Below are 16,527 nucleotides of genomic sequence, written 5' to 3'. Positions count from 1 at the left end.
CTCTGTAGGCATTTCGTTGCAAGCGGGTTTTTAAGTACTCTGGAGTCATTTCGTTGCAAGCGGGTGTTTAAGTGCTCTGGAGTCATTTCGTTGCAAGCGGGTTTTTAAGTGCTCTGGAGTCATTTTGTTGCAAGCGGGTTTTTAAGTGCTCTGGAGTCTTTTCGTTGCAAGCGGGTTTTTAAGTGTTCTGGAGTCATTTCTTTGCAAGCGGGTTTTTAAGTGCTCTGAAGGCATTTCGTTGCAAGCGGGTTTTTAAGTGCTCTGGAGTCATTTCGTTGCAAGCGGGTTTTTACGGGTTCTGGAGTCATTTTGTTTCAAGCGGGTTTTTACATACTTCTCAGACATTTCACTGGAAGCGGGTTTTTTAAGTGCTCTGCAGGCATTTCGTTGTAAGCGGGTTTTTAAGTACTCTGGAGTCATTTCGTTGCAAGCGGGTTTTTAAGTACTCTGGAGTCATTTCGTTGCAAACGGGTTTTTACGTGCTCTGCAGTCATTTCGTTGCAAGCGGGTTTTTAAGTGCTCTGGAGTCATTTCGTTGCAAGCGGGTTTTTAAGTGCTCTGGAGTCATTTCGTTGCAAGCGGGTTATTAAGTGCTCTGGAGTCATTTCGTTGCAAGCGGGCTTTTAAGTGCTCAGGAGTCATTTCGTTGCAAGCGGGTTTTTAAGTGCTCTGGAGTCATTTCGTTCCAAGCGGGTTTTTAAGTGCTCTAAAGGCATTTCGTTGCAAGCGGGTTTTTAAGTGCTCTGGAGTCATTTCGTTGCAAGCGGGTTTTTAAGTGCTCTGGAGTCATTTCGTTGCAAGCGGGTTTTTAAGTGCTCTGGAGTCATTTCGTTGCAAGCGGGTTTTTAAGTGCTCTGGAGTCATTTCGTTGCAAACGGGTTTTTAAGTGCTCTGAAGGCATTTCGTTGCAAGCGGGTTTTTAAGTACTCTGGAGACATTTCGTTGCAAGCGGGTTTTTAAGTGCTCTGGAGTCATTTCGTTACAAGCGGGTTTTTACGTGTTCTGGAGTCATTTCGTTGCAAGCGGGTTTTTACATACTTCTCAGACATTTCACTGGAAGCGGGTTTTTTAAATGCTCTGTAGGCATTTCGTTGCAAGCGGGTTTTTAAGTACTCTGGAGTCATTTCGTTGCAAACGGGTTTTTACGTGCTCTGGAGTCATTTCGTTGCAAGCGGGTTTTTAAGTGCTCTGGAGTCATTTCGTTGCAAGCGGGTTTTTAAGTGCTCTGGAGTCATTTCGTTGCAAGCGGGTTTTTAATTGCTCTGGAGTCATTTCGTTGCAAGCGGGTTTTTACGTGTTCTGGAGTCATTTCGTTGCAAGCGGGTTTTTACATACTTCTCAGACATTTCACTGGAAGCGGGTTTTTTAAATGCTCTGTAGGCATTTCGTTGCAAGCGGGTTTTTAAGTGCTCTGGAGTCATTTCGTTGCAAACGGGTTTTTACGTGCTCTGGAGTCATTTCGTTGCAAGCGGGTTTTTAAGTGCTCTGGAGTCATTTCGTTGCAAGCAGGTTTTTAAGTGCTCTGGAGTGATTTCGTTGCAAGCGGGTTTTTAAGTGCTCTGGAGTCATTTCGTTGCAAGCGGGTTTTTACATACTTCTCAGACATTTCACTGGAAGCGGGTTTTTTAAATGCTCTGTAGGCATTTCGTTGCAAGCGGGTTTTTAAGTACTCTGGAGTCATTTCGTTGCAAACGGGTTTTTACGTGCTCTGGAGTCATTTCGTTGCAAGCGGGTTTTTAAGTGCTCTGGAGTCATTTCGTTGCAAGCGGGTTTTTAAGTGCTCTGGAGTCATTTCGTTGCAAGCGGGTTTTTAAGTGCTCTGGAGTCATTTCGTTGCAAGCGGGCTTTTAAGTGCTCTGGAGTCATTTCGTTGCAAGCGGGTTTTTAAGTGCTCTGGAGTCATTTCGTTCCAAGCGGGTTTTTAAGTGCTCTAAAGGCATTTCGTTGCAAGCGGGTTTTTAAGTGCTCTGGAGTCATTTCGTTGCAAGCGGGTTTTTAAGTGCTCTGGAGACATTTCGTTGCAAGCGGTTTTTAAGTGCTCTGGAGCCATTTCGTTGCAAGCGGGTTTTTAAGTGCTTTGGAGTCATTTCGTTGCAAGCGGGTTTTTAAGTGCTCTGGAGTCATTTCGTTGCAAGCGGGTTTTTAAGTGCTCTGGAGTCATTTCGTTGCAAGCGGGTTTTTAAGTGCTCTGGAGTCATTTCGTTGCAAGCGGGTTTTTAAGTGCTCTGGAGTCATTTCGTTGCAAGCGGGTTTTTAAGTGCTCTGGAGTCATTTCGTTGCAAGCGGGCTTTTAAGTGCTCTGGAGTCATTTCGTTGCAAGCGGGTTTTTAAGTGCTCTGGAGTCATTTCGTTCCAAGCGGGTTTTTAAGTGCTCTAAAGGCATTTCGTTGCAAGCGGGTTTTTAAGTGCTCTGGAGTCATTTCGTTGCAAGCGGGTTTTTAAGTGCTCTGGAGACATTTCGTTGCATGCGGGTTTTTAAGTGCTCTGGAGCCATTTCGTTGCAAGCGGGTTTTTAAGTGCTTTGGAGTCATTTCGTTGCAAGCGGGTTTTTAAGTGCTCTGGAGTCATTTCGTTGCAAGCGGGTTTTTAAGTGCTCTGGAATCATTTCGTTGCAAGCGGGTTTTTAAGTACTCTGGAGACATTTCGTTGCAAGCGGGTTTTTAAGTGCTCTGGAGTCATTTCGTTGCAAGCGGGTTTTTAAGTGCTCTGGAGTCATTTCGTTGCAAGCGGGTTTTTAAGTGCTCTGGAGTCATTTCGTTGCAAGCGGGTTTTTAAGTGCTCTGGAGTCATTTCGTTGCAAGCGGGTTTTTAATTGCTCTGGAGTCATTTCGTTGCAAGCGGGTTTTTACGTGTTCTGGAGTCATTTCGTTGCAAGCGGGTTTTTACATACTTCTCAGACATTTCACTTGAAGCGGGTTTTTTAAATGCTCTGTAGGCATTTCGTTGCAAGCGGGTTTTTAAGTGCTCTGGAGTCATTTCGTTGCAAACGGGTTTTTACGTGCTCTGGAGTCATTTCGTTGCAAGCGGGTTTTTAAGTGCTCTGGAGTCATTTCGTTGCAAGCGGGTTTTTAAGTGCTCTGGAGTCATTTCGTTGCAAGCGGGTTTTTAAGTGCTCTGGAGTCATTTCGTTGCAAGCGGGTTTTTAAGTGCTCTGGAGTCATTTCGTTGCAAGCGGGTTTTTAAGTGCTCTGGAGTCATTTCGTTGCAAGCGGGTTTTTAAGTGCTCTGGAGTCATTTTGTTGCAAGCGGGTTTTTAAGTGCTCTGAAGGCATTTCGTTGCAAGCGGGTTTTTAAGTGCTCTGGAGTCATTTTGTTGCAAGCGTGTTTTTAAGTGCTCTGGAGACATTTCGTTGCAAGCGGTTTTTTAAGTGCTCTGGAGCCATTTCGTTGCAAGCGGGTTTTTAAGTTCTCTGGAGCCATTTCGTTGCAAGCGGGTTTTTAAGTGCTCTGGAGCCATTACGTTGCAAGCGGGTTTTTAAGTGTTCTGGAGTCATTTTGTTGCAAGCGGGTTTTTAAGTGCTCTGGAGTCATTTCGTTTCAAGCGGGTTTTTAAGTGCTCTGGAGTCATTTCGTTGCAAGCGGGTTTTTAAGTGCTCTGGAGTCATTTCGTTGCAAGCGGGTTTTTACATACTTCTCAGACATTTCACTGGAAGCGGGTTTTTTAAATGCTCTGTAGGCATTTCGTTGCAAGCGGGTTTTTAAGTACTCTGGAGTCATTTCGTTGCAAACGGGTTTTTACGTGCTCTGGAGTCATTTCGTTGCAAGCGGGTTTTTAAGTGCTCTGGAGTCATTTCGTTGCAAGCGGGTTTTTAAGTGCTCTGGAGTCATTTCGTTGCAAGCGGGTTTTTAAGTGCTCTGGAGTCATTTCGTTGCAAGCGGGCTTTTAAGTGCTCTGGAGTCATTTCGTTGCAAGCGGGTTTTTAAGTGCTCTGGAGTCATTTCGTTCCAAGCGGGTTTTTAAGTGCTCTAAAGGCATTTCCTTGCAAGCGGGTTTTTAAGTGCTCTGGAGTCATTTCGTTGCAAGCGGGTTTTTAAGTGCTCTGGAGACATTTCGTTGCATGCGGGTTTTTAAGTTCTCTGGAGCCATTTCGTTGCAAGCGGGTTTTTAAGTGCTCTGGAGTCATTTCGTTGCAAGCGGGTTTTTAAGTGCTCTGGAGTCATTTCGTTGCAAGCGGGTTTTTAAGTGCTCTGGAGTCATTTCGTTGCAAGCGGGTTTTTAAGTACTCTGGAGACATTTCGTTGCAAGCGGGTTTTTAAGTGCTCTGGAGTCATTTCGTTGCAAGCGGGTTTTTAAGTGCTCTGGAGTCATTTCGTTGCAAGCGGGTTTTTAAGTGCTCTGAAGGCATTTCGTTGCAAGCGGGTTTTTAAGTGCTCTGGAGTCATTTCGTTGCAAGCGGGTTTTTAAGTGCTCTGGAGTCATTTCGTTGCAAGCGGGTTTTTAAGTGCTCTGGAGTCATTTCGTTGCAAGCGGGTTTTTAATTGCTCTGGAGTCATTTCGTTGCAAGCGGGTTTTTACGTGTTCTGGAGTCATTTCGTTGCAAGCGGGTTTTTACATACTTCTCAGACATTTCACTTGAAGCGGGTTTTTTAAATGCTCTGTAGGCATTTCGTTGCAAGCGGGTTTTTAAGTGCTCTGGAGTCATTTCGTTGCAAGCGGGTTTTTAAGTGCTCTGGAGTCATTTCGTTGCAAGCGGGTTTTTAAGTGCTCTGGAGTCATTTCGTTGCAAGCGGGTTTTTAAGTGCTCTGGAGTCATTTCGTTGCAAGCGGGTTTTTAATTGCTCTGGAGTCATTTCGTTGCAAGCGGGTTTTTACGTGTTCTGGAGTCATTTCGTTGCAAGCGGGTTTTTACATACTTCTCAGACATTTCACTTGAAGCGGGTTTTTTAAATGCTCTGTAGGCATTTCGTTGCAAGCGGGTTTTTAAGTGCTCTGGAGTCATTTCGTTGCAAACGGGTTTTTACGTGCTCTGGAGTCATTTCGTTGCAAGCGGGTTTTTAAGTTCTCTGGAGTCATTTCGTTGCAAGCGGGTTTTTAAGTGCTCTGGAGTCATTTCGTTGCAAGCGGGTTTTTAAGTGCTCTGGAGTCATTTCGTTGCAAGCGGGTTTTTAAGTGCTCTGGAGTCATTTCGTTGCAAGCGGGTTTTTAAGTGCTCTGGAGTCATTTCGTTGCAAGCGGGTTTTTAAGTGCTCTGGAGTCATTTTGTTGCAAGCGGGTTTTTAAGTGCTCTGAAGGCATTTCGTTGCAAGCGGGTTTTTAAGTGCTCTGGAGTCATTTTGTTGCAAGCGTGTTTTTAAGTGCTCTGGAGACATTTCGTTGCAAGCGGTTTTTTAAGTGCTCTGGAGCCATTTCGTTGCAAGCGGGTTTTTAAGTTCTCTGGAGCCATTTCGTTGCAAGCGGGTTTTTAAGTGCTCTGGAGCCATTACGTTGCAAGCGGGTTTTTAAGTGTTCTGGAGTCATTTTGTTGCAAGCGGGTTTTTAAGTGCTCTGGAGTCATTTCGTTTCAAGCGGGTTTTTAAGTGCTCTGGAGTCATTTCGTTGCAAGCGGGTTTTTAAGTGCTCTGGAGTCATTTCGTTGCAAGCGGGTTTTTACATACTTCTCAGACATTTCACTGGAAGCGGGTTTTTTAAATGCTCTGTAGGCATTTCGTTGCAAGCGGGTTTTTAAGTACTCTGGAGTCATTTCGTTGCAAACGGGTTTTTACGTGCTCTGGAGTCATTTCGTTGCAAGCGGGTTTTTAAGTGCTCTGGAGTCATTTCGTTGCAAGCGGGTTTTTAAGTGCTCTGGAGTCATTTCGTTGCAAGCGGGTTTTTAAGTGCTCTGGAGTCATTTCGTTGCAAGCGGGCTTTTAAGTGCTCTGGAGTCATTTCGTTGCAAGCGGGTTTTTAAGTGCTCTGGAGTCATTTCGTTCCAAGCGGGTTTTTAAGTGCTCTAAAGGCATTTCCTTGCAAGCGGGTTTTTAAGTGCTCTGGAGTCATTTCGTTGCAAGCGGGTTTTTAAGTGCTCTGGAGACATTTCGTTGCATGCGGGTTTTTAAGTTCTCTGGAGCCATTTCGTTGCAAGCGGGTTTTTAAGTGCTCTGGAGTCATTTCGTTGCAAGCGGGTTTTTAAGTGCTCTGGAGTCATTTCGTTGCAAGCGGGTTTTTAAGTGCTCTGGAGTCATTTCGTTGCAAGCGGGTTTTTAAGTACTCTGGAGACATTTCGTTGCAAGCGGGTTTTTAAGTGCTCTGGAGTCATTTCGTTGCAAGCGGGTTTTTAAGTGCTCTGGAGTCATTTCGTTGCAAGCGGGTTTTTAAGTGCTCTGAAGGCATTTCGTTGCAAGCGGGTTTTTAAGTGCTCTGGAGTCATTTCGTTGCAAGCGGGTTTTTAAGTGCTCTGGAGTCATTTCGTTGCAAGCGGGTTTTTAAGTGCTCTGGAGTCATTTCGTTGCAAGCGGGTTTTTAATTGCTCTGGAGTCATTTCGTTGCAAGCGGGTTTTTACGTGTTCTGGAGTCATTTCGTTGCAAGCGGGTTTTTACATACTTCTCAGACATTTCACTTGAAGCGGGTTTTTTAAATGCTCTGTAGGCATTTCGTTGCAAGCGGGTTTTTAAGTGCTCTGGAGTCATTTCGTTGCAAACGGGTTTTTACGTGCTCTGGAGTCATTTCGTTGCAAGCGGGTTTTTAAGTGCTCTGGAGTCATTTCGTTGCAAGCGGGTTTTTAAGTGCTCTGGAGTCATTTCGTTGCAAGCGGGTTTTTAAGTGCTCTGGAGTCATTTCGTTGCAAGCGGGTTTTTAAGTGCTCTGGAGTCATTTCGTTGCAAGCGGATTTTTAAGTGCTCTGGAGTCATTTCGTTGCAAGCGGGTTTTTAAGTGCTCTGGAGTCATTTCGTTGCAAGCGGGTTTTTAAGTGCTCTGAAGGCATTTCGTTGCAAGCGGGTTTTTAAGTGCTCTGGAGTCATTTTGTTGCAAGCGGGTTTTTAAGTGATCTGGAGACATTTCGTTGCAAGCGGTTTTTTAAGTGCTCTGGAGCCATTTCGTTGCAAGCGGGTTTTTAAGTTCTCTGGAGCCATTTCGTTGCAAGCGGGTTTTTAAGTGCTCTGGAGCCATTACGTTGCAAGCGGGTTTTTAAGTGTTCTGGAGTCATTTTGTTGCAAGCGGGTTTTTAAGTGCTCTGGAGTCATTTCGTTTCAAGCGGGTTTTTAAGTGCTCTGGAGTCATTTCGTTGCAAGCGGGTTTTTAAGTGCTCTGGAGTCATTTCGTTGCAAGCGGGTTTTTACATACTTCTCAGACATTTCACTGGAAGCGGGTTTTTTAAATGCTCTGTAGGCATTTCGTTGCAAGCGGGTTTTTAAGTACTCTGGAGTCATTTCGTTGCAAACGGGTTTTTACGTGCTCTGGAGTCATTTCGTTGCAAGCGGGTTTTTAAGTGCTCTGGAGTCATTTCGTTGCAAGCGGGCTTTTAAGTGCTCTGGAGTCATTTCGTTGCAAGCGGGTTTTTAAGTGCTCTGGAGTCATTTCGTTCCAAGCGGGTTTTTAAGTGCTCTAAAGGCATTTCGTTGCAAGCGGGTTTTTAAGTGCTCTGGAGTCATTTCGTTGCAAGCGGGTTTTTAAGTGCTCTGGAGACATTTCGTTGCATGCGGGTTTTTAAGTGCTCTGGAGCCATTTCGTTGCAAGCGGGTTTTTAAGTGCTTTGGAGTCATTTCGTTGCAAGCGGGTTTTTAAGTGCTCTGGAGTCATTTCGTTGCAAGCGGGTTTTTAAGTGCTCTGGAATCATTTCGTTGCAAGCGGGTTTTTAAGTACTCTGGAGACATTTCGTTGCAAGCGGGTTTTTAAGTGCTCTGGAGTCATTTCGTTGCAAGCGGGTTTTTAAGTGCTCTGGAGTCATTTCGTTGCAAGCGGGTTTTTAAGTGCTCTGAAGGCATTTCGTTGCAAGCGGGTTTTTAAGTGCTCTGGAGTCATTTCGTTGCAAGCGGGTTATTAAGTTATCTGGAGTCATTTCGTTGCAAGCGGGTTTTTAAGTGCTCTGGAGTCATTTCGTTGCAAGCGGGTTTTTAAGTGTTCTGGAGTCATTTCGTTGCAAGCGGGTTTTTAAGTGCTCTGGAGTCATTTCATTGGAAGCGGGTTTTTTAGTGCTCTGGAGTCATTTCGTTGCAAGCGGGTTTTTAAGTGCTCTGGAGTCATTTCGTTGCATGCGGGTTTTTAAGTGCTCTGAAGGCATTTCGTTGTAAGCGGGTTTTTAAGTGCTCTGGAGTCATTTCGTTGCAAGCGGGTTTTTACGTGTTCTGGAGTCATTTCGTTGCAAGCGGGTTTTTACATACTTCTCAGACATTTCACTGGAAGCGGGTTTTTTAAATGCTCTGTAGGCATTTCGTTGCAAGCGGGTTTTTAAGTGCTCTGGAGTCATTTCGTTGCAAACGGGTTTTTACGTGCTCTGGAGTCATTTCGTTGCAAGCGGGTTTTTAAGTGCTCTGGAGTCATTTCGTTGCAAGCGGGTTTTTAAGTGCTCTGGAGTCATTTCGTTGCAAGCGGGTTTTTAAGTGCTCTGGAGTCATTTCGTTGCAAGCGGGTTTTTAAGTGCTCTGGAGTCATTTCGTTGCAAGCGGGTTTTTAAGTGCTCTGGAGTCATTTCGTTGCAAGCGGGTTTTTAAGTGCTCTGGATTCATTTCGTTGCAAGCGGGTTTTTAAGTGCTCTGGAGTCATTTCGTTGCAAGCGGGTTTTTAAGTGCTCTGGAGTCATTTCGTTGCAAGCGGGTTTTTAAGTGCTCTGGAGTCATTTCGTTGCAAGCGGGTTTTTAAGTGCTCTGGAGTCATTTCGTTGTAAGCGGGTTTTTAAGTGCTCTGGAGTCATTTCGTTGCAAGCGGGTTTTTAAGTACTCTGGAGACATTTCGTTGCAAGCGGGTTTTTAAGTGCTCTGGAGTCATTTCGTTGCAAGCGGGTTTTTAAGTGCTCTGGAGTCATTTCGTTGCAAGCGGGTTTTTAAGTGCTCTGGAGGCATTTCGTTGCAAGCGGGTTTTTAAGTGCTCTGGAGTCATTTCGTTGCAAGCGGGTTTTTAAGTGCTCTGGAGTCATTTCGTTGCAAGCGGGTTTTTAAGTGCTCTGGAGTCATTTCGTTGCAAGCGGGTTTTTTAGTGCTCTGGAGTCATTTCGTTGCAAGCGGGTTTTTAAGTGCTCTGGAGTCATTTCGTTGCAAGCGGGTTTTTACATACTTCTCAGACATTTCACTGGAAGCGGGTTTTTTAAATGCTCTGTAGGCATTTCGTTGCAAGCGGGTTTTTAAGTACTCTGGAGTCATTTCGTTGCAAACGGGTTTTTACGTGCTCTGGAGTCATTTAGTTGCAAGCGGGTTTTTAAGTGCTCTGGAGTCATTTCGTTGCAAGCAGGTTTTTAAGTGCTCTGGAGTCATTTCGTTGCAAGCGGGTTTTTAAGTGCTCTGGAGTCATTTCGTTGCAAGCGGGCTTTTAAGTGCTCTGGAGTCATTTCGTTGCAAGCGGGTTTTTAAGTGCTCTGGAGTCATTTCGTTCCAAGCGGGTTTTTAAGTGCTCTAAAGGCATTTCGTTGCAAGCGGGTTTTTAAGTGCTCTGGAGTCATTTCGTTGCAAGCGGGTTTTTAAGTGCTCTGGAGACATTTCGTTGCAAGCGGGTTTTTAAGTGCTCTGGAGCCATTTCGTTGCAAGCGGGTTTTTAAGTGCTTTGGAGTCATTTCGTTGCAAGCGGGTTTTTAAGTGCTCTGGAGTCATTTCGTTGCAAGCGGGTTTTTAAGTGCTCTGGAGTCATTTCGTTGCAAGCGGGTTTTTAAGTACTCTGGAGACATTTCGTTGCAAGCGGGTTTTTAAGTGCTCTGGAGTCATTTCGTTGCAAGCGGGTTTTTAAGTGCTCTGGAGTCATTTCGTTGCAAGCGGGTTTTTAAGTGCTCTGAAGGCATTTCGTTGCAAGCGGGTTTTTAAGTGCTCTGGAGTCATTTCGTTGCAAGCGGCTTTTTAAGTTATCTGGAGTCATTTCGTTGCAAGCGGGTTTTTAAGTGCTCTGGAGTCATTTCGTTGCAAGCGGGTTTTTAAGTGTTCTGGAGTCATTTCGTTGCAAGCGGGTTTTTAAGTTATCTGGAGTCATTTCGTTGCAAGCGGGTTTTTAAGTGCTCTGGAGTCATTTCGTTGCAAGCGGGTTTTTAAGTTATCTGGAGTCATTTCGTTGCAAGCGGGTTTTTAAGTGTTCTGGAGTCATTTCGTTGCAAGCGGGTTTTTAAGTGCTCTGGAGTCATTTCATTGGAAGCGGGTTTTTTAGTGCTCTGGAGTCATTTCGTTGCAAGCGGGTTTTTAAGTGCTCTGGAGTCATTTCGTTGCATGCGGGTTTTTAAGTGCTCTGAAGGCATTTCGTTGTAAGCGGGTTTTCAAGTGCTCTGGAGTCATTTCGTTGCAAGCGGGTTTTTACGTGTTCTGGAGTCATTTCGTTGCAAACGGGTTTTTACATACTTCTCAGACATTTCACTGGAAGCGGGTTTTTTAAATGCTCTGTAGGCATTTCGTTGCAAGCGGGTTTTTAAGTACTCTGGAGTCATTTCGTTGCAAACGGGTTTTTACGTGCTCTGGAGTCATTTCGTTGCAAGCGGGTTTTTAAGTGCTCTGGAGTCATTTCGTTGCAAGCGGGTTTTTAAGTGCTCTGGAGTCATTTCGTTGCAAGCGGGTTTTTAAGTGCTCTGGAGTCATTTCGTTGCAAGCGGGTTTTTAAGTGCTCTGGAGACATTTCGTTGCAAGCGGGTTTTTAAGTGCTCTGGAGCCATTTCGTTGCAAGCGGGTTTTTAAGTGCTCTGGAGCCATTTCGATGCAAGCGGGTTTTTAAGTGCTCTGGAGCCATTACGTTGCAAGCGGGTTTTTAAGTGCTCTGGAGTCATTTCGTTGCAAGCGGGTTTTTAAGTGCTCTGGAGTCATTTCGTTGCAAGCGGGTTTTTAAGTGCTCTGGAGTCATTTCGTTGCAAGCGGGTTTTTAAGTGCTCTGGAGTCATTTCGTTGCAAGCGGGTTTTTAAGTGCTCTGGAGTCATTTCGTTGCAAGCGGGTTTTTAAGTGCTCTGGAGTCATTTCGTTGCAAGCGGGTTTTTAAGTGCTCTGGAGTCATTTCGTTGCAAGCGGGTTTTTAAGTGCTCTGGAGTCATTTCGTTGCAAGCGGGTTTTTAAGCGTTCTGGAGTCATTTCGTTGCAAGCGGGTTTTTAAGTGCTCTGGAGTCATTTCATTGCAAGCGGGTTTTTTAGTGCTCTGGAGTCATTTCGTTGCAAGCGGGTTTTTAAGTGCTCTGGAGTCATTTCGTTGCATGCGGGTTTTTAAGTGCTCTGAAGGCATTTCGTTGTAAGCGGGTTTTTAAGTGCTCTGGAGTCATTTCGTTGCAAGCGGGTTTTTACGTGTTCTGGAGTCATTTCGTTGCAAGCGGGTTTTTACATACTTCTCAGACATTTCACTGGAAGCGGGTTTTTTAAATGCTCTGTAGGCATTTCGTTGCAAGCGGGTTTTTAAGTACTCTGGAGTCATTTCGTTGCAAGCGGGTTTTTTAAATGCTCTGTAGGCATTTCGTTGCAAGCGGGTTTTTACGTGCTCTGGAGACATTTCGTTGCAAGCGGGTTTTTAAGTGCTCTGGAGTCATTTCGTTGCAAGCGGGTTTTTAAGTGCTCTGAAGGCATTTCGTTGCAAGCGGGTTTTTAAGTGCTCTGGAGTCATTTCGTTGCAAGCGGGTTTTTAAGTTATCTGGAGTCATTTCGTTGCAAGCGGGTTTTTAAGTGCTCTGGAGTCATTTCGTTGCAAGCGGGTTTTTCAGTGCTCTGGAGTCATTTCGTTGCAAGCGGGTTTTTAAGTGCTCTGGAGTCATTTCGTTGCAAGCGGGTTTTTAAGTGCTCTGAAGGCATTTCGTTGTAAGCTGGTTTTTAAGTGCTCTGGAGTCATTTCGTTGCAAGCGGGTTTTTACGTGTTCTGGAGTCATTTCGTTGCAAGCGGGTTTTTAAGTGCTCTGGAGTCATTTCATTGGAAGCGGGTTTTTTAGTGCTCTGGAGTCATTTCGTTGCAAGCGGGTTTTTAAGTGCTCTGGAGTCATTTCGTTGCATGCGGGTTTTTAAGTGCTCTGAAGGCATTTCGTTGTAAGCGGGTTTTCAAGTGCTCTGGAGTCATTTCGTTGCAAGCGGGTTTTTACGTGTTCTGGAGTCATTTCGTTGCAAGCGGGTTTTTACATACTTCTCAGACATTTCACTGGAAGCGGGTTTTTTAAATGCTCTGTAGGCATTTCGTTGCAAGCGGGTTTTTAAGTACTCTGGAGTCATTTCGTTGCAAACGGGTTTTTACGTGCTCTGGAGTCATTTCGTTGCAAGCGGGTTTTTAAGTGCTCTGGAGTCATTTCGTTGCAAGCGGGTTTTTAAGTGCTCTGGAGTCATTTCGTTGCAAGCGGGTTTTTAAGTGCTCTGGAGTCATTTCGTTGCAAGCGGGTTTTTAAGTGCTCTGGAGACATTTCGTTGCAAGCGGGTTTTTAAGTGCTCTGGAGCCATTTCGTTGCAAGCGGGTTTTTAAGTGCTCTGGAGCCATTTCGTTGCAAGCGGGTTTTTAAGTGCTCTGGAGCCATTACGTTGCAAGCGGGTTTTTAAGTGCTCTGGAGTCATTTCGTTGCAAGCGGGTTTTTAAGTGCTCTGGAGTCATTTCGTTGCAAGCGGGTTTTTAAGTGCTCTGGAGTCATTTCGTTGCAAGCGTGTTTTTAAGTGCTCTGGAGTCATTTCTTTGCAAGCGGGTTTTTAAGTGCTCTGGAGTCATTTCGTTGCAAGCGGGTTTTTAAGTGCTCTGGAGTCATTTCGTTGCAAGCGGGTTTTTAAGTGCTCTGGAGTCATTTCGTTGCAAGCGGGTTTTTAAGTGCTCTGGAGTCATTTCGTTGCAAGCGGGTTTTTAAGTGCTCTGGAGTCATTTCGTTGCAAGCGGGTTTTTAAGTGCTCTGGAGGCATTTCGTTGCAAGCGGGTTTTTAAGTGCTCTGGAGTCATTTCGTTGCAAGCGGGTTTTTAAGTGCTCTGGAGTCATTTCGTTGCAAGCGGGTTTTTAAGTGCTCTGGAGTCATTTCGTTGCAAGCGGGTTTTTAAGTGTTCTGGAGTCATTTCGTTGCAAGCGGGTTTTTAAGTGCTCTGGAGTCATTTCGTTGCAAGCGGGTTTTTTAGTGCTCTGGAGTCATTTCGTTGCAAGCGGGTTTTTAAGTGCTCTGGAGTCATTTCGTTGCAAGCGGGTTTTTACATACTTCTCAGACATTTCACTGGAAGCGGGTTTTTTAAATGCTCTGTAGGCATTTCGTTGCAAGCGGGTTTTTAAGTACTCTGGAGTCATTTCGTTGCAAACGGGTTTTTACGTGCTCTGGAGTCATTTAGTTGCAAGCGGGTTTTTAAGTGCTCTGGAGTCATTTCGTTGCAAGCAGGTTTTTAAGTGCTCTGGAGTCATTTCGTTGCAAGCGGGTTTTTAAGTGCTCTGGAGTCATTTCGTTGCAAGCGGGCTTTTAAGTGCTCTGGAGTCATTTCGTTGCAAGCGGGTTTTTAAGTGCTCTGGAGTCATTTCGTTCCAAGCGGGTTTTTAAGTGCTCTAAAGGCATTTCGTTGCAAGCGGGTTTTTAAGTGCTCTGGAGTCATTTCGTTGCAAGCGGGTTTTTAAGTGCTCTGGAGACATTTCGTTGCAAGCGGGTTTTTAAGTGCTCTGGAGCCATTTCGTTGCAAGCGGGTTTTTAAGTGCTTTGGAGTCATTTCGTTGCAAGCGGGTTTTTAAGTGCTCTGGAGTCATTTCGTTGCAAGCGGGTTTTTAAGTGCTCTGGAGTCATTTCGTTGCAAGCGGGTTTTTAAGTACTCTGGAGACATTTCGTTGCAAGCGGGTTTTTAAGTGCTCTGGAGTCATTTCGTTGCAAGCGGGTTTTTAAGTGCTCTGGAGTCATTTCGTTGCAAGCGGGTTTTTAAGTGCTCTGAAGGCATTTCGTTGCAAGCGGGTTTTTAAGTGCTCTGGAGTCATTTCGTTGCAAGCGGGTTTTTAAGTTATCTGGAGTCATTTCGTTGCAAGCGGGTTTTTAAGTGCTCTGGAGTCATTTCGTTGCAAGCGGGTTTTTAAGTGTTCTGGAGTCATTTCGTTGCAAGCGGGTTTTTAAGTTATCTGGAGTCATTTCGTTGCAAGCGGGTTTTTAAGTGCTCTGGAGTCATTTCGTTGCAAGCGGGTTTTTAAGTTATCTGGAGTCATTTCGTTGCAAGCGGGTTTTTAAGTGTTCTGGAGTCATTTCGTTGCAAGCGGGTTTTTAAGTGCTCTGGAGTCATTTCATTGGAAGCGGGTTTTTTAGTGCTCTGGAGTCATTTCGTTGCAAGCGGGTTTTTAAGTGCTCTGGAGTCATTTCGTTGCATTTGGGTTTTTAAGTGCTCTGAAGGCATTTCGTTGTAAGCGGGTTTTCAAGTGCTCTGGAGTCATTTCGTTGCAAGCGGGTTTTTACGTGTTCTGGAGTCATTTCGTTGCAAACGGGTTTTTACATACTTCTCAGACATTTCACTGGAAGCGGGTTTTTTAAATGCTCTGTAGGCATTTCGTTGCAAGCGGGTTTTTAAGTACTCTGGAGTCATTTCGTTGCAAACGGGTTTTTACGTGCTCTGGAGTCATTTCGTTGCAAGCGGGTTTTTAAGTGCTCTGGAGTCATTTCGTTGCAAGCGGGTTTTTAAGTGCTCTGGAGTCATTTCGTTGCAAGCGGGTTTTTAAGTGCTCTGGAGTCATTTCGTTGCAAGCGGGTTTTTAAGTGCTCTGGAGACATTTCGTTGCAAGCGGGTTTTTAAGTGCTCTGGAGCCATTTCGTTGCAAGCGGGTTTTTAAGTGCTCTGGAGCCATTTCGTTGCAAGCGGGTTTTTAAATGCTCTGGAGCCATTACGTTGCAAGCGGGTTTTTAAGTGCTCTGGAGTCATTTCGTTGCAAGCGGGTTTTTAAGTGCTCTGGAGTCATTTCGTTGCAAGCGGGTTTTTAAGTGCTCTGGAGTCATTTCGTTGCAAGCGGGTTTTTAAGTGCTCTGGAGACATTTCGTTGCAAGCGGGTTTTTAAGTGCTCTGGAGCCATTTCGTTGCAAGCGGGTTTTTAAGTGCTCTGGAGCCATTTCGTTGCAATCGGGTTTTTAAGTGCTCTGGAGCCATTACGTTGCAAGCGGGTTTTTAAGTGCTCTGGAGTCATTTCGTTGCAAGCGGGTTTTTAAGTGCTCTGGAGTCATTTCGTTGCAAGCGGGTTTTTAAGTGCTCTGGAGTCATTTCGTTGCAAGCGTGTTTTTAAGTGCTCTGGAGTCATTTCGTTGCAAGCGGGTTTTTAAGTGCTCTGGAGTCATTTCGTTGCAAGCGGGTTTTTAAGTGCTCTGGAGTCATTTCGTTGCAAGCGGGTTTTTAAGTGCTCTGGAGTCATTTCGTTGCAAGCGGGTTTTTAAGTGCTCTGGAGTCATTTCGTTGCAAGCGGGTTTTTAAGTGCTCTGGAGTCATTTCGTTGCAAGCGGGTTTTTAAGTGCTCTGGAGTCATTTCGTTGCAAGCGGGTTTTTAAGCGTTCTGGAGTCATTTCGTTGCAAGCGGGTTTTTAAGTGCTCTGGAGTCATTTCATTGCAAGCGGGTTTTTTAGTGCTCTGGAGTCATTTCGTTGCAAGCGGGTTTTTAAGTGCTCTGGAGTCATTTCGTTGCATGCGGGTTTTTAAGTGCTCTGAAGGCATTTCGTTGTAAGCGGGTTTTTAAGTGCTCTGGAGTCATTTCGTTGCAAGCGGGTTTTTACGTGTTCTGGAGTCATTTCGTTGCAAGCGGGTTTTTACATACTTCTCAGACATTTCACTGGAAGCGGGTTTTTTAAATGCTCTGTAGGCATTTCGTTGCAAGCGGGTTTTTAAGTACTCTGGAGTCATTTCGTTGCAAGCGGGTTTTTAAGTGCTCTGGAGTCATTTCGTTGCAAGAGGGTTTTTACATATTTCTCTGACATTTAACTGGAAGCGAGTATTTTAAGTGCTCTGGAGTCATTTCGTTGCAAGCGGGTTTTTACGTGCTCTGGAGACATTTCGTTGCAAGCGGGTTTTTAAGTGCTCTGGAGTCATTTCGTTGCAAGCGGGTTTTTAAGTGCTCTGAAGGCATTTCGTTGCAAGCGGGTTTTTAAGTGCTCTGGAGTCATTTCGTTGCAAGCGGGTTTTTAAGTTATCTGGAGTCATTTCGTTGCAAGCGGGTTTTTAAGTGCTCTGGAGTCATTTCGTTGCAAGCGGGTTTTTCAGTGCTCTGGAGTCATTTCGTTGCAAGCGGGTTTTTAAGTGCTCTGGAGTCATTTCGTTGCAAGCGGGTTTTTAAGTGCTCTGAAGGCATTTCGTTGTAAGCTGGTTTTTAAGTGCTCTGGAGTCATTTCGTTGCAAGCGGGTTTTTACGTGTTCTGGAGTCATTTCGTTGCAAGCGGGTTTTTAAGTGCTCTGGAGTCATTTCATTGGAAGCGGGTTTTTTAGTGCTCTGGAGTCATTTCGTTGCAAGCGGGTTTTTAAGTGCTCTGGAGTCATTTCGTTGCATGCGGGTTTTTAAGTGCTCTG

This window comes from Meriones unguiculatus, chromosome X, assembly GCF_030254825.1.
Source record: "Meriones unguiculatus strain TT.TT164.6M chromosome X, Bangor_MerUng_6.1, whole genome shotgun sequence".
In the NCBI taxonomy this organism is placed as follows: domain Eukaryota; kingdom Metazoa; phylum Chordata; class Mammalia; order Rodentia; family Muridae; genus Meriones; species Meriones unguiculatus.
This window is presented reverse-complemented; position numbering follows the sequence as displayed.